Source organism: Salvelinus sp. IW2-2015, linkage group LG23 (assembly GCF_002910315.2).
Source record: "Salvelinus sp. IW2-2015 linkage group LG23, ASM291031v2, whole genome shotgun sequence".
NCBI lineage: Eukaryota > Metazoa > Chordata > Actinopteri > Salmoniformes > Salmonidae > Salvelinus > Salvelinus sp. IW2-2015.
In genome coordinates this window covers 27280093-27300976 of record NC_036863.1, presented here as the reverse complement: position 1 = coordinate 27300976, position 20884 = coordinate 27280093, and the positions used below count along the sequence as shown (strand labels likewise).

Sequence of the window (20884 nt, the reverse complement as noted above, 5' to 3'; positions counted from 1 at the left end):
CCTCTTCCACCCTCCTTCCTCTCTTCTCCTCGTCCTCGTCCCTCTCTCCTGTGTGTGAGGAGTCATTAATCTCAGCCAGAGCGATGGTCACTCTTGACTGCACCATAAACTCTCATCCGTCAGCACTTAATTGAATTGCCGGGTGTTTAAGAACACTGAGAACCCATCTCTCTCTGCGCTATCATTGGATCATGCCTTTTTTCTTTTTCTCTATCATGCTTTTTCTCGTTATTTTCACTCTTTCCTTTCCGGTTGTACTCTTTATCCCCTCTCTCCTTCTCCCACCTTCCCTTTGGTCTCACGCTTTAATCAGTCATAATTTGGCAGTAATGGAGGCTTGTGGTCCCTTTTGGGTTAAGAGGCATCCAGTTCGTCCTTGTCTATGGCACTTGTCCATGTTGCAGTGTATGTGTGTGCGTCGTTCCATGTCATTTCAGCAAGCCATGACACCCATAATCTTAGATTTGTTCTGAAATTGGTTTTCTACCTAAAGTTGCAAAGAAAATGTTGAGAAACAAAACACAAGAGACCATCATAATCACTTACAAGATGGCACTGCAGTGGATAGCTGCAGTCTTATGGGCTCCTGAACAATTCTTAAATTGTTTTTTTTTGTACGAAATGTTTCCGGCATCATTTCCTATGATCGAAAACAGCTTCTGGACATCAGAACAGCGATCACTAACTGGATGAATATTTCTACTTCAACGAGTCGGCAGCTCTGGATGTTATGTTTAACCTGGACTAGGCCCTTATCCCCGGGACTCGAAAGAGGAAGCGGCGAAAGAGGCGTGATGATTATACTACGTGGTCGAGCATCTAAACCACCAGTGCCCTCAGTTTTGTTGTTGAACGTACAAGCACTAGAGAACAAGCTGGATGGGCTCCGTTCGAGACTATCTTATCAATGGGACCTGAACAACTGTCATATCCTATGTTTTTTTGAGTCGTGGCTGAACAAGAACATGGATAATATACACCTACTGTAGCTGCTTTTCCATGCCTCGTCAACATCGGACGGCAGCCTCTGGTAAGCTGAGAGGGGGAGTGGTGTGTCCCTTTGTTAACATCAATTGGTGTGCGATCTCTAATGTTAAGGAAGTCTCAGTTTTTGCTCACCTGGGTTAGAATACCTCATGATAAGCTGCAGACTGTATTTACCAAGAGTTTTAATRTGTATTTTTCGTAGCTGTCTATTTACCACCACAAACCGATGCTTGCACTAAGACCACACCCTCAACGAGCTGTATAGGGCCATACGCAAACTAGAAAATACACATCCAGAGGCGGCAGTTTTCGTGGCCGGGGATTTTTAATTAAGGGAAACTGAAATTTGTTTGACCTAATTTCTACCAGCATGTCACATGTGCAACTAGAGGTAACAAGACTCTAGATCTCCTTTACTCCACACACAGAGACTCATACATCCCTCGCCGTCCCTCCTCCTGATTCCTGCTTACAAGCAAAACCTCAAACAGGAAGTAGCAGTGATGCGCTCAATATGGAAGTGGTCCGATGAAGTGTGTGCTAAGCTACAGGACTGGAATATGTTCTGGGATTCATCCGATAACATGGAGGAGTTTACCTCATCAGTCACCGGCCTCATTAATAAGTGCATCGACGACGTCGTCCCCATAGGGACCATAAGTACATAGCCCAACCAAAACCCATGGATTACAGGCAACATTTGCACTGAGCTAAAGGCAAGAGCTACCACTTTCAAGGAGCGGGACACTAACCTGGACAAGTGTTGTCACGATACCATATTTTTTTACTTCGATAGCGACACCAGGGTTTAGTATCACGATACTGGATATCGAAATGATACTCGATACCGAAACTAGACCACGGCAAAAATAAAAGAAGGCATATTAGCTAAAGTCACAGAATAACTACTGTTTTTTTATTTACATTTAACAATATCTTGATAACTTGTAAAACAAATAAAATAACAAATATATTAAATTTATTGCAAAAATTAAACACCATATTAAATACCAGAGCAGGCAATTATTTGACAATTACATCTAAACTGTTTTAAAATGTAATTCGATACATATCAGGATTCATTTGCTCATCTATGGCCATAATATTGGGTCAAATGACATTCATTATTCAGTACAGCTAAATAGTTTAATGTATTAAATTAATAGTTTAGTTCCAAAACGACAAACACTTTTGAAGCTCTGTGAAATGCACTCATAACTTGACAGCAATGTATTCAGACTACTTCGGGTTTGTCTGGGCTTGCTAGCAATAGCCACTAGCCAACCAGCAGCCCTGAACAGAGCCATGAGTGAAATGCACTCTGGGAATCGTAGTATGCAGTTTAAAATCCATTGTATTTCTATGATGTGTAGACCATTGCTTTACTTTTTGGGTTGTGTAATCCTATTAAAATGCTCACATGAATGCCATGCTGATGTTCATGTCATTGGCTCTACAAAATAAAAATAAATTAGTAGAATAACGTTACAATGCAAATGTCATGTGTAAATTCGTTTTTCATGTCATTTTTGGAAATGCACTGCTTTGTAACACATTTTGCTTAGTTGTTTCAGTGGGCTGGCCCTCATCTGCTCTAGTCAAAGTATTCCCATAGTTTCTGCAGCCAGTTTTGTCAACAAGCTGCGGGGATGGGGGTATAATWATTTTTTTCAGAAGAAGAAGCCATGCTGTTGGCATTTTCWCTCTCTTCTCGCTTGCTTCTCAAAAGTGGCTCGCACTGTACAGTCTATGGCAAGTGCAAGTAGCCTGGCTAGCTACTGCCTCCTTGAGAATATTCAGATGAATGACTAGACGGACTCGATCCTCTCAATCCATATGACATGAGAAGCATTTGACAGAAGTACCAAAATTAACAAAAATTCTAGTACCGAACCATGTTTAATGTTCTAGTATTTATACCGTGCAACACTAATCCGGGTGCTTACAACAAATCCCGCTACGACCTCCGATGAGCCATCAAACAGGCAAAGCGTTAATATAGGACTAAGATTGAATCCTACTTCGCCGGCTCTGACACTCGTGAGATGTGGCAGAGCTTGCAAACTATCACGGATTACAAAGGGAAACCCAGCCGCAAGCTGCCCAGTGATGCGAGCAGGGCATAACATTTTCTTTTTGATCCACCAGCCACTTGGAGATTTAAAAAAACTAGCAGCTGCTCAGATTTTTTACCAGTCCAAATATATTTATTTCACTTAAATTATACTTAACAAAACACAAAAAAACAGATGTGCATTCTTTGTAATGTTTTTAAAACTAGTACTAGTAAGAAGTAATATGGTATATTGTTTAATTATATTTTACATTTGTATTTTTAAGCAAAATATCACACTTTCACCTGCCCCTTTAATTCTTACGGCTGAAATCCCGTTAACGGGATCGATWTGACAACAGCCAGTGAAAGTGCAGGGCGCCAAATTCAAACAACAGAAATCTCATAATTAAAATTCCTCAAACATACAAGTATTATACACCATTTTAAAGATAAACTTGTTAATCCCACCACAGTGTCTGATTTCAAAAAGGCTTTACAACGAAAGCATACCATGCGATTATGTTAGGTCAGTGCCTAGTCACAAAAAACACAGCCATTTTTTCAGCCAAAGAGAGGAGTCACAAAAAGCAGAAATAGAGAGAAAATTAATCATTAACCTTTGATGATCTTCATCAGATGACACTCATAGGACTTCATGTTACACAATACATGTATGTTTTGTTCGATAAAGTTCATATTTATATACAAAAATCTCAGTTTACATTGACGCGTTATGTTCAGTAATGTTTTGCTTCCAAAACATCCGGTGATTTTGCAGAGCCACATCAATTTACAGAAATACTCAACATAAATGTTGATGAAAATACAAGTGTTATGCATGGAATTAAAGATATACTTCTCCTTAATGCAACCGCTGTCAGATTTCAAAAAAGCTTTACAGCGAAAGCATTCCATGGAATAATCTGAGTACAGCGCTCAGCCACCAAAACAAGCCATACAGATACCCGCCATGTTGTGGAGTCAACAGAAGTCAGAAATAGCATTATAAATATTCACTTACCTTTGATGATCTTCATCGGAATGCACTCCCAGGAATCCCAGTTCCACAATAAATGTTTGTTTTGTTCGATAAAGTCCATKATTTATGTCCAAATCCCTTTTTTTGTTGTTCATGCGTTTTAGTTCACAAATCCAAATTCACAAGGCGCAGGCACTTAGTCCAGACAAAGTCAAAACAGTTCCATTACAGTTCGTAGAAACATGTCAAACGATGTATAGAATCAATCTTTAGGATGTTTTTTATCATAAATCTTCAATAATATTCCAACCTGACAATTCCTTTGTCTTTAGAAATGAAAGGGAATGCAGCTCGCTCTCACGGCTGKGCGCGTGACTTAGCTCATGGCATTCTGCCAGACCCCTTAGTCAAACAGCTCTTATTCGCTCCCCCTTCACAGTAGAAGCCTGAAACAAGGTTCTAAAGACTGTTGACATCTAGTGGAAGCCTTAGGAAGTGCAATCAGACCAAATTTACACTATCTTGGATAGGCAATTACTTGAAAATCTACAAACCTCAGATTTCCCACTTCCTGGTTGGATTTTTTTCTCAGGTTTTGCCTGCCATATGAGTTATGTTATACTCACAGACATCATTCAAACAGTTTTAGAAACTTCAGAGTGTTTTCTATCCAAATCTACTAARAATATGCATATCTTAGGTTCTGGGCCTGAGTAGCAGGCAGTTTACTCTGGGCCCGCTTTTCATCRGAACGTGAAAATAGCGCGCCCAGCCATAAGAAGTTAAGGGTGGGAGGTGACTGTGCCTGTGAGATTGAGTCTGACTGACTAGTAAAAGCGTTGTCTTCTCTTATCTAGCAGTTGAAACTCAAACAGAAAAACAACCAAGCTTGTGAACAATGTAAATAGCCAAGAAACACAAGGACAAAGTCTCACTTCAATATACATTAGTTTCAAGTGTATTAAACCAACCTTTATGCCTGTGCGCCGTGCTTCTAAAAATGAATATTTCTCAGCTCTTTATGTGCGCACAGCCCCCAGCCAGACAATGTTGCAGCGCTAGGTGGCATAGGCTATATAGGATTCATAGTTATTTGACTTTGTGCAATTAATTTACATGCTATGAAACAAAACGGCGGAAATACTTTGAAAACATCTACTGAAGCATTTATTTTACTATAAATGTGATCACACTTGACTATTTCCATTCACAAATGTGAGTGAAATGCTTGCACTTTGGAACCCTGACCACCCGCCAACGTGGCTGGTGAAACAGACATCTTACCCGCCAATGCCACGCATTTGGCAGGTGGCGGATGTTCATTTTAGGCCCTGGATGCGAGCCTACCAAACAAGCTAAATGCCTTCTATGCTCTCTTTGAGGCAAGGAACACTAAACCACGCATGAGAGCACCAGCAGTTCCGGAAGACTGTGATCTCGCTCTCCGTAGCCGATAAACAGGATAACATTCACAAGGCCTCTGGGCCAGACAGGAGGCGTACATGGAGCATGCTCTGACTAGCTGGCGGGTGTCTTCACTGTTATTTTCAACCTCTCCCTGACCGAGTCTGTACTACCTACATGTTTCAAGCAGACCACCATAGTCCTTGTGCCCAAGAACGCCAAGGTAACCTGTCTAAATGAATTTCACCCCATAGCACTCGCATCTGTTGCCATGAAATGCTTTGAAAGGCTGTTCATGGTTCATTATTCAACACATTATCCCAGACACCCTGGACTAGGGTTGGGTGGTATCCAGATTTTCATATCGTCATACTGTTCTTCGCTCATCCCGAGATTTATGGTATTACCAGCTTAGTACACAAGGGGGTGCTAAAAAACACAAACACTAGAATGCTAACAAAATTAGCCCAAGTAATAGTGAATTTCCTTGGAGGCTGCTAGATAAATATGTTAACGAGCGCACCTGGCTGTATTTTCGCTTTGTATGGCAACTGCTTGGTATGGCAACTGCTTGGCATCCGACTGCAAGGCGCTGCAAAGTGTAGTGCGTATGGCCCAGTACGTCAGTGGAGCCGAGCTCCCTGCCATCCAGGACCTCTATACCAGGCGATGTCAGAGAAAGGCCCTAAAAATTGTCAGACTCGAGCCACCCAAGTCATAGACTGTTCTTTCTGCTACCACACAGCAAGTGGTACCGATGCATAAAGTCTGGAACCAACAGGACCCTGAACAGCTTCTAGCCCCAAGCCATAAAACACCTAAATAGTTAGTCTGGGTAGATATTTGGTTATCTGCATTGACCCTCTTTGCACTCTTTTGTCTTCCATACGCTGCTGCTACTTTTTTTTATCGATCCTGTTGCCTAGTCACTTTACCCCTACCAATATGTACATATCTACCTCAATTACCTCTTACCCCTGCACATCGACTCGGTACTGGTACCCCGTGTTTATAGCCAAGTTATTGTTACTCCTGTATTTATTCCTCGTTATTGTTTTTTCTATATTTTTCTCTCTGCATTGTTGGGAAGGGCCCGTAAGTAAGCATTTCACTTCGTTTTCACCTGTTGTTTACAAAGCATGTGACAATGCAATTTGATTTGGTTGATTTGAAAATGGATAAAAGGGTGTGGCATATACATTTGAGTAATTTAGCAGACACTCTTATCCAGAGCGACTTACTTATGAATGCATACATTTCCATACTTTTTTTTGTGCTGGTCCCACCTGGGTCTCAAACCCACAATTCTGGGGTTGCAAGCGCCATGCTCTAGCAACTGAGCCACACGGGACCTGCAGTAGCAGGAACAATGGCGTCTAGTGGGCATAATCTTGTACTTTCACAGAAATGTATAGTAAATGATGTAAGCGACTTCAATTACTAATTTCTCTAAACGGGGGAAAAAACATCCCCAGATTCACAGGCAATACATTACATAGGATGAAGAAGCCATACTCCAAGCCACAGCTCCGTACTACTTTTCAGACATAGATAACTGATACTGGTTGTTGGGTGTGTTGACGGTTATATGAATCCTATAAATAAAAATGGCCAATTTGGGTGCATTCAATGAGCTTAATTTCTCAAAGATCAAATTATATTTAAACATAATTATGTTCTAGGACTGCTAGTCTTATCTGTTTCTAACTACAGAAACGATTTCAGCACAATCTGAGATGGTGGGTGTCAATCCTCTTTCTTGTGTATTTTTAGGTGGAATGACCCGTGTGTGCGGTGTGCTTGTGTCAGTCATCACATCTCTCTCATCACACATGGTTCAGGCTGTCTTTAATTGTAACCCACTAACCTTTCCTGATAGTAACTGTTTCTCACAGCTAAGGTCTCGGACATCAATAGCGTTTGCCTGCCGAGAGTACCTCTGAACAGAGTGCAGGCGGTAATTTTCTGGTGCGACGTGTGCTATAAATAGTCTGCCATGTACACTGTAGGGACACTGACAGCTAGCTATGCAGCTTATCCAGGGATGTCGTGTGGTTGTCTGTGTTTGCACATTTATCAATATGCATTTCGGTGTCTTCATGAGTGTGTGCTTACACACCCTATGCATTTGTTTGTGTGCCTACCCATACTGCTTGTTTGTACACTTGGGGGGAGGTGCATTCTGAAGGTATTGCAGTACCTCCCCTGTCTCTCTTTCTTCCCTTCTCTCTTTCTCCTCCCCGCTCTCTCTCTCTTTTCCCCTCTCTCCTCTGCCCTCTGGTGTATAGAGAGTCCTCCGGCAGTACCTGCTCCTGAATCTGTTGTCTTGTTTTTAGACTCTGTTATAGTCTTCAGACTCGCTGGCACACACGCATGCATGTATCTCAGGCTTCTCATCCCATTGAGGGAGGTAATAGAGGCTGGCCTTGGACAGGGGGAGCACGTGGATACGATGCAAGGAATGAGGAGAGGAAATTAAACCTGGAGAATAAAAGGGGAACATTCTAAGTCAATCTGCCAAGGCCAGCTGCTCTCCACTCAGCTACCTGCCAGAGCCAATGAAACCAGCTCCCAGCACCGCTGTTTACACTACCCATCTCATTACACACACTCTGTCTGGTTGAACGGGATGAAAAGGGGGAGGATCATTCCATGCCATTTCTGCAAGCCATGAAACCCGTCATCTCAGATTTGTTCTGAAATCATTTCTGTAGTTAAAGCAGATAAGATTAGCATGCCTGCAACATTATTTTGTTGAACTATAATTTGATATCTGAGAAATTAAGCTAATTAATTGCACCCAAATTTGCCATTTTAATTTATAGGATTCATATAATATTCAATAAATATAGTACCTAACATCTGATTTGTAACAATGAGAAGACACAAGGAATTGTCAAAAGCCACTCATGGACCCCCACAACCCCAACCCCTGTATACAGTATCAGTTCTTTGTCTGAGAAGTAGTATGAAGCTGTGGCTCGGAGTATTGTTTCTTCATCCTATGTCATGCATTCTCAGTGAATTTAGTGGTGATTATTCCCCCCCCAATGTTAAATGAATAGTTCACACAAATTACGAAATGACATTGGTTTCCTTATCCTATAAGTAGTTTACGGACAAGGTATGACAGCAATGGTACCTATGTTAGCATTTCTGTGGTTCATTTCCAAATCATCTATAAGTAACCTAATTGAGTTACTCAATCAATTATTAGATTCTTCAGGATGATTTGGACATAAAGCATGAAAGCGCTAATGTAAGTACAGTTGACTTGGATTTGTGCCACAAATGCATGGATTTCTATCATACCTTGTCCATAGACAGCTTACAGGGTAAGGAAACCAGTATGTCATTTTGTAATTTGGGTGAACTATTACCCCTTAACATTGATGTGGGGGGGTGAGCTTTAAAAAAGAAATCCCCTGGAACAGCACCATCTAGTGTTCAGAACCTGGTAATATCAAGATGTAGGATGGGACATAAACCTAACAACTTCAATGACTAATTTCTCTGAACTGGGGAAAAACAACATCAAATTCACTGGGAATACATTACATACGATAAAGAAACAGTACTCCGAGCCGCAGCTCCAAACTACTTGTCAGACATAGAGAACTGAAACTACACTGAACAAAAATAGAAAAGCAACATGCAACAATTTCTAAGATTTTACTGAGTTACAGTTCATATAAGGAAACCAGTCAATTGAAAAATAATTCATTAGACCCTAATCTATGGATTTCACATGACAGGGAATACAGATATACATCTGTTGGTCACAGATACCTTAAAAAAATAAGTAGTGACGTGGATCAGAAAAGCAGTCGGTATCTGGTGTGACCACCATTTGCCTAATGCAGTGCGACACATCTCCTTTGCATAGAGTTGATCAGGCTGTTGACTGTGGAATGTTGTCCCACTCCTCTTCAATGACTGTGCAAAGGTGCTGGACATTGACGGCAACAAGAACACGCTGTCGTAGACGTCGATCTAGAGCATCCCAAACATGCTCAATGAGTGAAATGTATGCAGTGAGTATGGAGGCCATGGAAGAACTGGGACATTTTCAGCATCCAGGAATTGTGTACAGATCCTTGTGACATGGGGCCATGCATTATCATACTGAAACATGAGGTGATGGTGGTGGATGAATGGCACAACAGTGTGGATCTCTTCATGGTATCTCTATTCAAATTGCTAAAATGCAATTGTGTTCGTTGTCCGTAGCTTATGCCTGCCCATACCATAACCCCACCGCCAACATAACGTTGACATCAGCCAACCACTTGCCCACACGGCGCCATACACACTGTCTGCCATCTGTCAGGTACAGTTGAAACCGGGATTCATCCATGAAGAGCACACTTCTCCAGCGTGCCAGTGGCCATCGAAGGTGATAATTTGTCCACTGAATTCGGTTATGTGGCCAAACTGCAGTCGGGTCAACGCACTGGTGAGGATGACAAGCACACAGATGAGCTACACTGAGACGGTTTCTGACAGTTTGTGCAGAAATTCTTCGATTGTGCAAACCCACAGTTTCATCAGCTGTTCGGTGGCTGGTCTCAGACGATCCCGCAGGTGAAGAAGCCGGATCTGGAGGTCCTGGGCTGGCATGGTTACACGTGGTCTGTGGTTGTGGGCCGGTTGGAAGTACTGCCAAATTCTCTAAAACGACATTGGAGGAGGCTTATGATAGAGAAATTAACATCCAATTCTCTGGCAACCGCTCTGGTGGACATTCCTGCAGTCAGCATGCCAATTGCATGCTCCCTCAAAACACGAGACATCTGTGGCATTGTGTGACAGAACTGCACATTTTAGAGTGACCTTTTATTGTCCCCAGCACAAGGTGCTCCTGTGTAATTAGCATGCTGTTTAATCCGCTTCTTGATATGCACCTGTCCGGTGGATGGATTATCTTGGCAAAGGAGAAATGCGCACTAACGGGTATAAACACATTTGTGCACAAAGTTTGAGAGAAATACCTTTTTTGTGCGTATGGAACATTTCTGGGATCTTATATTTCAGCTCATGAAACATGGGGCACTTTACATATTGTGGTTATATTTTTGTTCAGTGTATATACTCGTTGTTGGGGTGTGATTGGCATTTCTTTAGATTCCTCATGCCTAACTCATTGTTAGAAAAAAGTTTGGTCCAAATCGGATGTTTAGGTACTATATTTATTGAATATTATATTCATCCTATACATTTATATGGCCAATTTGGGTGTAATCAATTACTTTAAATTTTCAGAGATCAAATTATATTTGAATAAAACAATGTTTCAGGAATGCTAATCTTATCTGTTGGTGGGTGTCGAAATCCTCTTTCTTGTGCTTTTTGAAGTGGAACGACCCATGAGAGAGACATGAAGAAAGGGGCAGATGATGGTGAGTTTTGCCTGGAGTCCCAACAGTCTGTCCTTTAGGGGAAAGACAGATGTGGGAAAAAGAAAAACATGAGAGGAGGGGCTCGGGAGATTGTTGCTCTTGGCTGTGAAACATCTCCCCACACAGACAGGCTCTGTCTCCCCGCCCACTCCATTCTTGTGTGTGTGCTGCAGATGTTCGGCGGAGGGATGTTTTTGCGTGGCAGCTGCTCTGGCTTTTCTGTCACCGCGCAGAGCTGAGAGGAGGAGAGAGCAGCGCAGCAGAGAGAGAGCGAGAGTGCGTCCGTGTGCTTGTGTGTGCTATGCAGGGATCGCTCTGTCTGGCTGCTGGTGATTCGGTAGGAGCTTTTGGTGTGTGTATGTAGACATCCACTATTCTGCTGTTGGTTGTGTGTTTAGGTCAGTAAGCCATCGAGGAGTAGCTGTCATAAGGTAGATTGCATGCTGTTTGCATTTGACTGCTGCAGGAGACCGCCAGGAAAGGAGGGAGCGGGAACAAGTGAAAGAGAGAGTTGTTACCCTCCATGTGCATTGGTCTGTTTATCTTCTCCTCTACTGCTTGCTAGTCTTTAGCTGTGTGGCTGATACGGCATGTGTCTATGAGTCAGGCTGAAGCCATACTGTAAGTGAGGTCACAGCGCTGTAGTGGAGGAGACAATGCTGGTAATTAATGTTCTCTCTGCGTAGGGGACGGACGGTGAGTTCAGCTGGGCTGCTGTGTTCTGAGCATCAGACTCTGAATTCCTCCACAGTGGAGAAGCTCGGGGCTCCTGGTGGGTTTGTTTCGGTTGCCTGGCGGGACAGAAACAACGGTCTGATTCAGTGTGGTCTGTGTCAGCCAGAGGCACAATGCATGTGTGAGCTGAGCTTGGCAAGTGGCAGGATTAGTGCTAGATGTAGTGTCACTGTGGACCGGACACACACCATTCATTCACACATACTATCACATACAGGAGAGTTATGGACTTATCACTCGTTTGATTTCAGTCATTACATGCAGCATTAGAGCAGTGAGTCTGTTAGGCAGGCAGGCAGGCAGCTCTCCTTACACCTAGGGCTGCCATTCCATTACAGCAGTGTGCTTTTCGGGACTGAGACTCTGATTTGCTTTTTGTAGCCAGCTGTGGAGCCCCTTGTTTCTCATACCTGGCTTATGGTTGAGAGGAAAGGTATTCTATCCTTGGAGTGCAGACGGATATAGCCTCTAAGCTATTTGAGAGTGAATTCAGCAGGACTTTGGAAGACAGGCATTGAGATTGAGATTGGATCCGCTTGTAAAGCAAGAGTACGGCCATTGATAGGTATTGTGAGGGGTATAGTAAAGACTCAGTGGTGTGTGAAATTGGTTGAGGGATAGAGTGTGTGTTGGACAGTGTGTCAAGACGGTGTGTGTGTGTCCATTCTCTCACACGTCATGTTGTGCCCAGCGTCCTGCCTGCCTCTCCTAAGGGAGCTGGCTCAGTGGCGCTGCCTGCTAGGGTGGCAACGCCAACACGGGGTCAGTGCAGGGGTCAGTGCAGGGGCTGGGCCGGGGTCAGAGGTTGGGGTGGGGGGAATGAATCGACCCGTCTGCCTCACCAAACCGCAACATGGGAGCACGGTGAGTACCTTCATTTACTCAGCAATCTTTCAGACAGTTTAAACCTAGTCTTTTTACACCACACATTAGATAACTGCAATAATAATAATAAATCATTGATGAACCTAGTCTTTCTGTACCCTCAGAGGGTTCTGCATTCTTTTGTGAAATTTTGTGTGAGTCTTGTCATAAGGGGCCTCGTATGGAGCGATTTGAGTGCCAACAGATATTGTATTTCAATTCCATAATTTTGAATTTGTATTCAGTTTTTAGTATTTGTTTTGTTTGTAACGCACAAATGTAATAATTTTATTAATAAATGTACCTTGTATTTCATGATTTGAAATCTGAATTTAGTGAATATTGCATTTAGTTTTAAAATCGAATATTTAAGTTAGATATTTGTATATTCTGTTTCAAAATTGTATATATTGCATTCATTGTCTATCAAGTTTGCAAACTATAATTTCAAGTTCATCAACGTTTCATATATTCAACTTCTCAGATGCATTCAGATTCAGTTTTTAAATCTGGTTCTCTAAATTCAGATTCAAAACCACAGACAACATCCTGGTACTTTCATAGCCAGGGAATGTAGAGGAGGACCAATATAATTAAATACTTACTGTGGTAAACAGAAGCTTCTTGTGAAATGTTGAATTTATTTTCTAGCATTTGAACCATTTTGGCTATAAACTATGATGATCCCATTCCTGAAAGCTAAGAGTCTCTGAAATATCTGTTCCCTCTAAGATGATCACATGCCGCATTGGAAGGGAGTAACACAAAATAAAAACAATTTGGCCCACATAAGAATACTGTTGAATATTCCTGACAGTTTAGCCCTTCTAAGGATAGCCTTTCCACTCCCAATGTAATCTTGCTATTGTGACCTACTGGGTTCGAACTGGGTCTCCTGCCTGTCACAAGACTGTGTTAGCCCACTTAACCCATAGCTTCCTGAACTAATCCCTAACACAACTCTTCAAGTCTACAGCAAGGTTACTCATCAAAAGAGCGTGGTTCATCAAACCACTTCAGTTACATTTCACCCCCTTTGACCTCATACTCAGATATCATGGCACCAATATATCTGACTGGGTTCCAAATCAGGCTTACTGTACAACAACAGCACTTTATTTTGCAAACAGAAGCAGAATGATCTGTGGACCCCATTTAATGAGAGGGCAACAGAGGTGGTTTGGTGATCCATGCATGTGATGAGCAACCTTGCCTGAGACCTAAAAACGTGTTAGCTTGACTGATTGGGTTCTAACCCAGGTCTCCTGTGCTTCAGACAATTAAACTTTTCAGGTCTCCGACAAGTTACTTATCACAAAAGCATGGTCACCAAACCAGCTGTTACATGGTCACGTGTGTTTGAGGCAGAAGTCCTGCGGTTGAGTGTCAATATGAGATGAATCAGGGGAAAGCAGTACTTGCTAAGCAGGCAGTGTGATGTCCTTTACAATGGTGCCCCTGGACTCAGATGTACAGTTGCGCTGGTTCAACCACTGGGTTTTCTGTGGAGCGAGTTTAGGTGGTGAATGTAGCATATGGGAATCTGTGAAACTCATTAATCAGCCTGAAGTGTTGTCCCTTGCACAATAGTAAAAGGCCTTTTTCAGTAGCACGGTGGGTTATAACTATGGTTGGGTGGTATCTAGATTTTCATATCATCATACCGTCCTTCTCTCATACTGGGATAAACGGTATTACCAGCTTAGTACACAAGGGGGCGCCCAAAAATACAAAGAAAAGTCCAGAATTCTATTGCCCAGAATGCTGACAAAATGAGCACAAGTAATATCGAATTTCAATGGAGGCTGCTAGCTAAATATGATAACGAGCGCAAACGAAAATAAAGAAATTGCTGAGACAGGCAATCCAGCTCATAAAATTATACATGTATAGTTAGGAGCTACCGAATGTCATTTTTGGTGAGTTTAGACATTTATAAGCAAACCTGAATGAGAGCCCTTGAGAGACCTGTGTGAAGTCTGTAGTTGCTAGGCTAGGGCCTGCCTGCTCTGCTTGGAGAAGAGGGGAACAGGAGAGGTGAAAAAACACAAGGAAATCAAGATGGTGGCAGCTGTACAAATAACGAACCCTAAGTGCTTTGACTTCTCAAACACGGCCGAAAGCTAACACCAATATGATGCCCCATTTGAGTCTCGGTATGAGCTGAATCACATGCACACTGGACCCACTCCAATTTGCCTACCGCGCCAACAGATCTGCCATTTCCATCGCTATTCACACGGCCGTAACACATCTGGACAAGAGGAACACCTYTGTGAGAATGCTGTTCATTGGCTACAGTTTAGCATTCAACACTATTGTTCCCTCCAAGCTCGACACCAAGCTCAGAACTCTGGGTCTGGACACCACCCTCTGCAACTGGGTCCTGAACTTCCTGATGGGCAGACCACAGGCTGTGAGGATTGGCAACAACACCACCTCCACACGGACTCGAGCGGGTGGTGAAGACTCCCCAGTACATTACTGGGACCGTGCTCCCACCCATCCAGGACATTACTCAAAAATGTGCCTGATGAAGGCCCGCAGCATCATGAAGGACAACACACCCCAGCCACGAGCTGTTCACTGTTCACTCTCTTACCATCGGATGTGGTCTGATACCAACAAGCTCAGAGACAGTTTCTGTCTACAAGCCGTCAGACTACTGAACACTTGAACTGGGCTGACAACCTGCACTGAGTCTCCACACCTTAGCACACATCCACTCACTCACACCCACACAGATATACACCCTGAGTATACAAAACATTAAGAACAACTGCTCTTTCCATGACATAGACTGATCAGATGAAAGCTATGAACCCTTGTTGATGTCACTTATTGAAGTGGATTTAACCAGATGAAGGMGAGGAGACAGGTTAAAGAAGGATTTTTAAGCCTTGAGACAATTGCGACATGGATTGTGTATGTGTGCCTACTGAAATGCTGCTGGGTTGTTCACGCTCAACAGTTTCCCGTGTGTATCAAGAATGTTCCACTACCCAAAGGACATCCAGCCAACTTGACACAACTGTGGGACGCATTGGAGTTAACATGGGCCAGCATCCCTGTGGAACACTTCGACACCTTGAGTCCATGCCCTGATGAATTGAGGTTGTTCTGAGCCATTTACTTTATGTTCATATTTGTTGTTGCATAGTCGAAAAGGAACCTACAAGTAAGCATTTTGTTGGACGGTGAATACCATGTGTATCCTGTACATACGACTAATACAACTTGAACATGAATCAGGGGAAGCGGTACTGATTAAGCAAGCAGCGTGTCGTCCTTTACATGAACTTCCTGAACTTATCCCTATAGGCTGTAGGTAAGTGGACTAACACAGCTTTGTGACAGTCTGGTTCGAACCCAGTCAGTCACGAGCAAGATGAAATGGGGAGTGAAAAGGCTATTCTCAGAAGAGGTATGAAAGGGCTATTTAACTATATTATTATGGAGGCCCAAGGGTTCTCCTCTCATGGCATCAAGAGAATGTTGCTATATCTTTCATTTTGAGAAATGCTATTGCAGCCAGGGAAAGAGTGTGCGAGAGGGAAGAACAAGAGGGAATGGATCGTTACTGGTGTTCTAGCCGAGACATTTGATGCCTCTAACTCAATTACTAGAATCTCACTGCTGGCCAATCTCATCCCAAACTTTTAGCCAGATTGCTATTGATCCTAGTGTGGGCAGAGGAATGGAGAGGTGTAGAGGCTGTGTGCTGGGGTTGGGGGGAGGGAGGGAATGATTGAGAGGATGCAGAGGGCCCTCTGTGACCCATTCCCTGGCCGAGAGGGTAACGTAATACCCGTGGCCTGGCAGCTGGATGGTTTTTCGGGACACATGAGCCTCTGGGTACTCTGTTCAGCCTGAGGTCACTGCCTGTTACTGGAACTAGAGGAAGAGAAGAGGAGAGGACCAACACCTGCTCTTTTTCTCACTCACTTTTTATTCCTCACCCGCTTCTCGCTTTTCCTCTGCTGTTCATTAGGGTTTTTATTTTTGCCCTTCCTGTTTTACTCCCGGTCTCCCACTGCATCCTCTTCCTGTCTCTCACCTCTCTGTTTTTCTCTCCACCCCTCTCTCTTTTGCCATCCTCCTCACACTTCTCTCTCTGCCACATCTCTCCTTTATTTGCTTACTCAATCCATCTTTTCTCATCTCCCTTTTGACCATTATTTTCCCTCTCTCTCCTGGTACATTCAAGAGAGACATGGAGAGAGAGAGAGAGAGAGAGCGAGACTAGCAGGGTTTGTGTCTTGAGTGTGGAGGCGGTTAAGTTCCCTCAGCACTAACTTTACCATCGCTCCTCCTCAGGGCTCTGTCTCAGGGGATCCACACAAACAACTCCCCTTCATTGCAGTATCCATATGACCGTCCCACACCCCTCTCATTTTCTCCATTCTGCTATGGCAACATCAATATGAAAGAAATAGCCTAGTTGTGTTTTTAATTTGTAAAGCACAACGACTAAAATGGCACTAAAGCACACTACTCCAAGGCTGTTATCCCAGACTGTCTCTGTCTAATTGACTGACCTGTAAAGTCTTTCATCAGGTTAGAGACCCATTAACCCAGGTAGCCTGTAGTCTCAGGACCAGGTGGTCTCTCAGCCAAATGTTATAACCAATGTTGGTTACAAAATGATTGCATCTGAGCTTCTAGAGTGTGCGGCTCTCCTTTTTTATTTTTTAAGAATAGCCATTTAGCAGGGCTGATGAGTCTGCAGTCTCATGGGCCTTTTCTGCTGCAACACAACAAAAGGCCTGATGGAACAAATCCTGGAGGGAGGGCAAGACAGTCTCTCTACCTCAGAAGGAGAGCTTCCAATGTGCCTCAGCCAGTCGATACCAACCCAGCCAGGGGGCCCTTTTTGGCTTAAAGTAGAATAGTCAGTTAGCCAGTGTGAGTGTAGCCTCTCTCTTTTCAGGCACAGCAGTGAGGAAATTGCCCAGGCAAACGGTGTCTGAGAAGCTGTTCAATAATTCACTGTAGCGAACTACTTTTAACTGAGAACAGGCCTGAATGTTCCACTCCTGCACTGCCAGTGAGGTAGTTTGTGTACTTTGCATTGGTCCTCTCTCTGGAGGAGGTAGTGGTGGGAGAGAAGCTGTGTCTCTCAGCTGAAAGGAGATGGTTGGTTGCTTGGCAGAGTTTGACTGCTTCTGCAGGAGGTTGTCAGAAAATAGATTATCTAGGCGGAGTTCATGCAAGGCCCTCAAAGTTAATGGTCACACATCTGGGTACTTTATTTGATCGTTTACCCAAATGTGAGATGGTTACATGTGTTACTTTCCTCTTACTTGTCTAGTTAAATTAAATAAATAAAAACCACTGTCCAGCTTGTTTTTGTCAGTAAAATATAATGTCAAAAGCTGTAAAAAAAAACACCATCAGTAACGAAGCTGACAGAATTTCAGAACATTTACATTTTCAGAGCAGAGTGATACGGTTTAGAGCATATGTTTTGGTTGGAGGTGAAACAACACAACTCCTCCCCAGAAGCTCCCCTCACTGGACAAGCTCATTGCAGATGATGTGCAACTTAAATGTGGAAGTTGTTCAATAATTCAGCAGCCAGCGGCTGGGCTGGTCTGTGTGCCTCTCCACAGGCCTGGCCCGTCTCCTTCTGGCAGGAACCTAGCCCCATCTCTCTATTACCTAGCCTTCAGCAAGAGGCGCCGACGGGTGGGCGGCGGGGGGGGGGCGCCGCGGCGGGGGAGGCGGGACACGCCGCAGGGCGCGGACGGGCGCGGGGCGCACGACCGAGCGCAAACAGAGAGCGCCAAGCGGCCGGTGGGGGGCGCCGCCCGGGGCGGGTGGGGCCGCACAGACGGCAGGCGGGTACTACTGGGCGCGCGGGCCCGGGGGGCAGGACGAGGGGCGGGGCCGCTATCACCCCAGCCCCATCTCTCTAGACCTAGCCTCAGCCGTATCACCCCAGCCCCATCTCTCTAGACCTAGCCTCAGCCGTATCACCCCAGCCCCATCTCTCTAGACCTAGCCTCAGCCGTATCACCCCAGCCCCATCTCTCTAGACCTAGCCTCAGCCGTATCACCCCAGCCCCATCTCTCTAGACCTAGCCTCAGCCGTATCACCCCAGCCCCATCTCTCTAGACCTAGCCTCAGCCGTATCACCCCAGCCCCATCTCTCTAGACCTAGCCTCAGCCGTATCACCCCAGCCCCATCTCTCTAGACCTAGCCTCAGCCGTATCACCCCAGCCCCATCTCTCTAGACCTAGCCTCAGCCGTATCACCCCAGCCCCATCTCTCTAGACCTAGCCTCAGCCGATCACCCAGCCCCATCTCTCTAGACCTAGCCTCAGCCGTATCACCCCAGCCCCATCTCTCTAGACCTAGCCTCAGCCGTATCACCCCAGCCCCATGCAGCTCCATCCCAAGCCAGCCAGTACCAGAAAGAGAATGCTTTACTTAAGATTTGAACAGGCCTCCAGAGCCCAGGCCCAGGCTAGATTAAAAGTTTTAATTAAAATAAGAGCGAAGAAGCGAGGGGAGGAAGAAAAGAGCATTTACCGCCACTGGGCAAGTTTGCAAGCTTTTGTGAGTGTCAGAGGATTAGCCAACAACCCAGTTGGTTTTTCACTCCCTGGTTTAGAGAGCTAAATAGATTGTTTTGTAAATGTGTGTATACTATGCATGTCTGCGTCATTGACATAGTGTAGAGAAGTGTGGTTGACATGCGTTGTGCTGGCGTTATTACTCCCTTGAGGCTCCTTGCAGTGATTGAAACCCCTGAGGCTCTGTAGCACACCATAGAGAAAGGCTGGGCAATTAATTTGGACACAGACACACACACACAGGGAAGGAGGGTAGATAGAGGTGGGACACAGCGTATAATCACTGTTATTGTGTTGACGTGCGAAGATTAGAACAATGGGTTTGATCCAAATGGAACGGTGACATGCTGCATTCCGTGAGGTGTGATCTGACTGGTTTAGTGTATGTTGCTCATTTTTGGCGGCGCTAAGGAGATTTGTGTAAATGTTGATGGACAAGGGATTTCAATTCAATTAGCCTAAATTACATTCATTGGTGACATGGGGCACACTACCAGAGGTCCCCCCCCCCCCACACACACACACACACACACGGAGTAGAGGAGGGGGGTAAGCTTTATCACCAAAGACCTGCCGACTGGATTACGGCACAAAATCCTGTCAATCAGTCATTAATAAAGGTGGATAAGAGGATCAGCTTCCCTGAGGGACTCTGCCAAGGAAACTGACTGACCTCTACACATCTGACCTCACAGACAAATATTTGGGCTGATAGACGGAGAGACAAGGCATACAGAGGAATTTGCGTGACTGGATGCATTTGAAAACCCAAATGAAATGACATTAAACTTACATTTTTTGTTGTTATGAATTGGGACACTGATTACACAGGGGAAATAGTATTTGATTCTAACCCACATTTTTTAGCAGTTGTGTGTCTCCCATGAGGGTTTTCTGACCCAGCTGGTCTTTTCATAGTGCATGGTTAAAGTCGGTCATGCCGTTATTCAGCCAATCGGTCCAGTGGGTCCTAACATAGCCATCGATTTGTGGGAAGCCTCCAACCTGCCACACAGATTAATATTTAATATTATAAATATTGAAACTTACCTACTGGGGCAGAAACACAAGCACCTCTCACCATGTCACCCCACCTCCTCCTCCCTCGCTTCCCATCTTTGCACCCTCCCATCCTTTCAACCCCAGGGCTTCAGATGAAAGTGAGCTAGAGGACACAGCACATAAGCRCTGTTGGAATGCTTAGAAAAATGTGTCCTTTGTTCTTACCTTGCTTTGAGTAATGACTGATCTAACGGAACTGAGTGGGTGATGGATCGATTGCCACATTTGCTTCAATTCCTTCCATGTCAATCAATCAATTTTATTTTATATAGCCCTTCGTACATCAGCTAATATCTCGAAGTGCTGTACAGACACCCAGCCTAAAACCCCAAACAGCTAGTAATGCAGGTGTAGAAGCACCATGTTGCTTCAATGAGGTCAGATCAGTGATCAACATGAGGATCTAAGGAAAGTAGAACGTAAAGGAAGGAAGGTGTGTTCAAACTGAGATGTCTTATTTAAGGTAAGCTTCTAGATGAGGACAGTTACCCCATCCTTCTGTAAACAGCCTCCCAGTCTACCTCGGTCTATGGAGCCTGAAGGTTGGCCTGACTTCTACCCCAATTCAAATGGTCCATCATAGACAGTATGGTCCTATCTGTTTCTGGCTAGGTCCCATATTGACCGTAGAAGGTTGTGTTGTTATATCTTACTGACATCAGAATTGTCTCCTGTTCCGTAAGGGGCCTGGGTGTCCTTCAGGTTGTGACTCCAGCTCTAGTTCCTCAGAACCCCTCTCCCTGCAGCCTTATCCAGGCCAATCAGCCAAATCCTTGCTGATGACACCACGGTTGTAGGCCTTATAACCAATAACGACA

The 20884-nt window shown here is 44.3% G+C and overlaps 1 protein-coding gene across 1 annotated transcript in view; it reads left to right on the top strand.

The window, feature by feature from the left end:
* Positions 1 to 20884, top strand: part of LOC111950229 (E3 ubiquitin-protein ligase Siah2-like) — a 42159-nt gene that overhangs the window by 14679 nt on the left and 6596 nt on the right. The window lies entirely within an intron of this gene.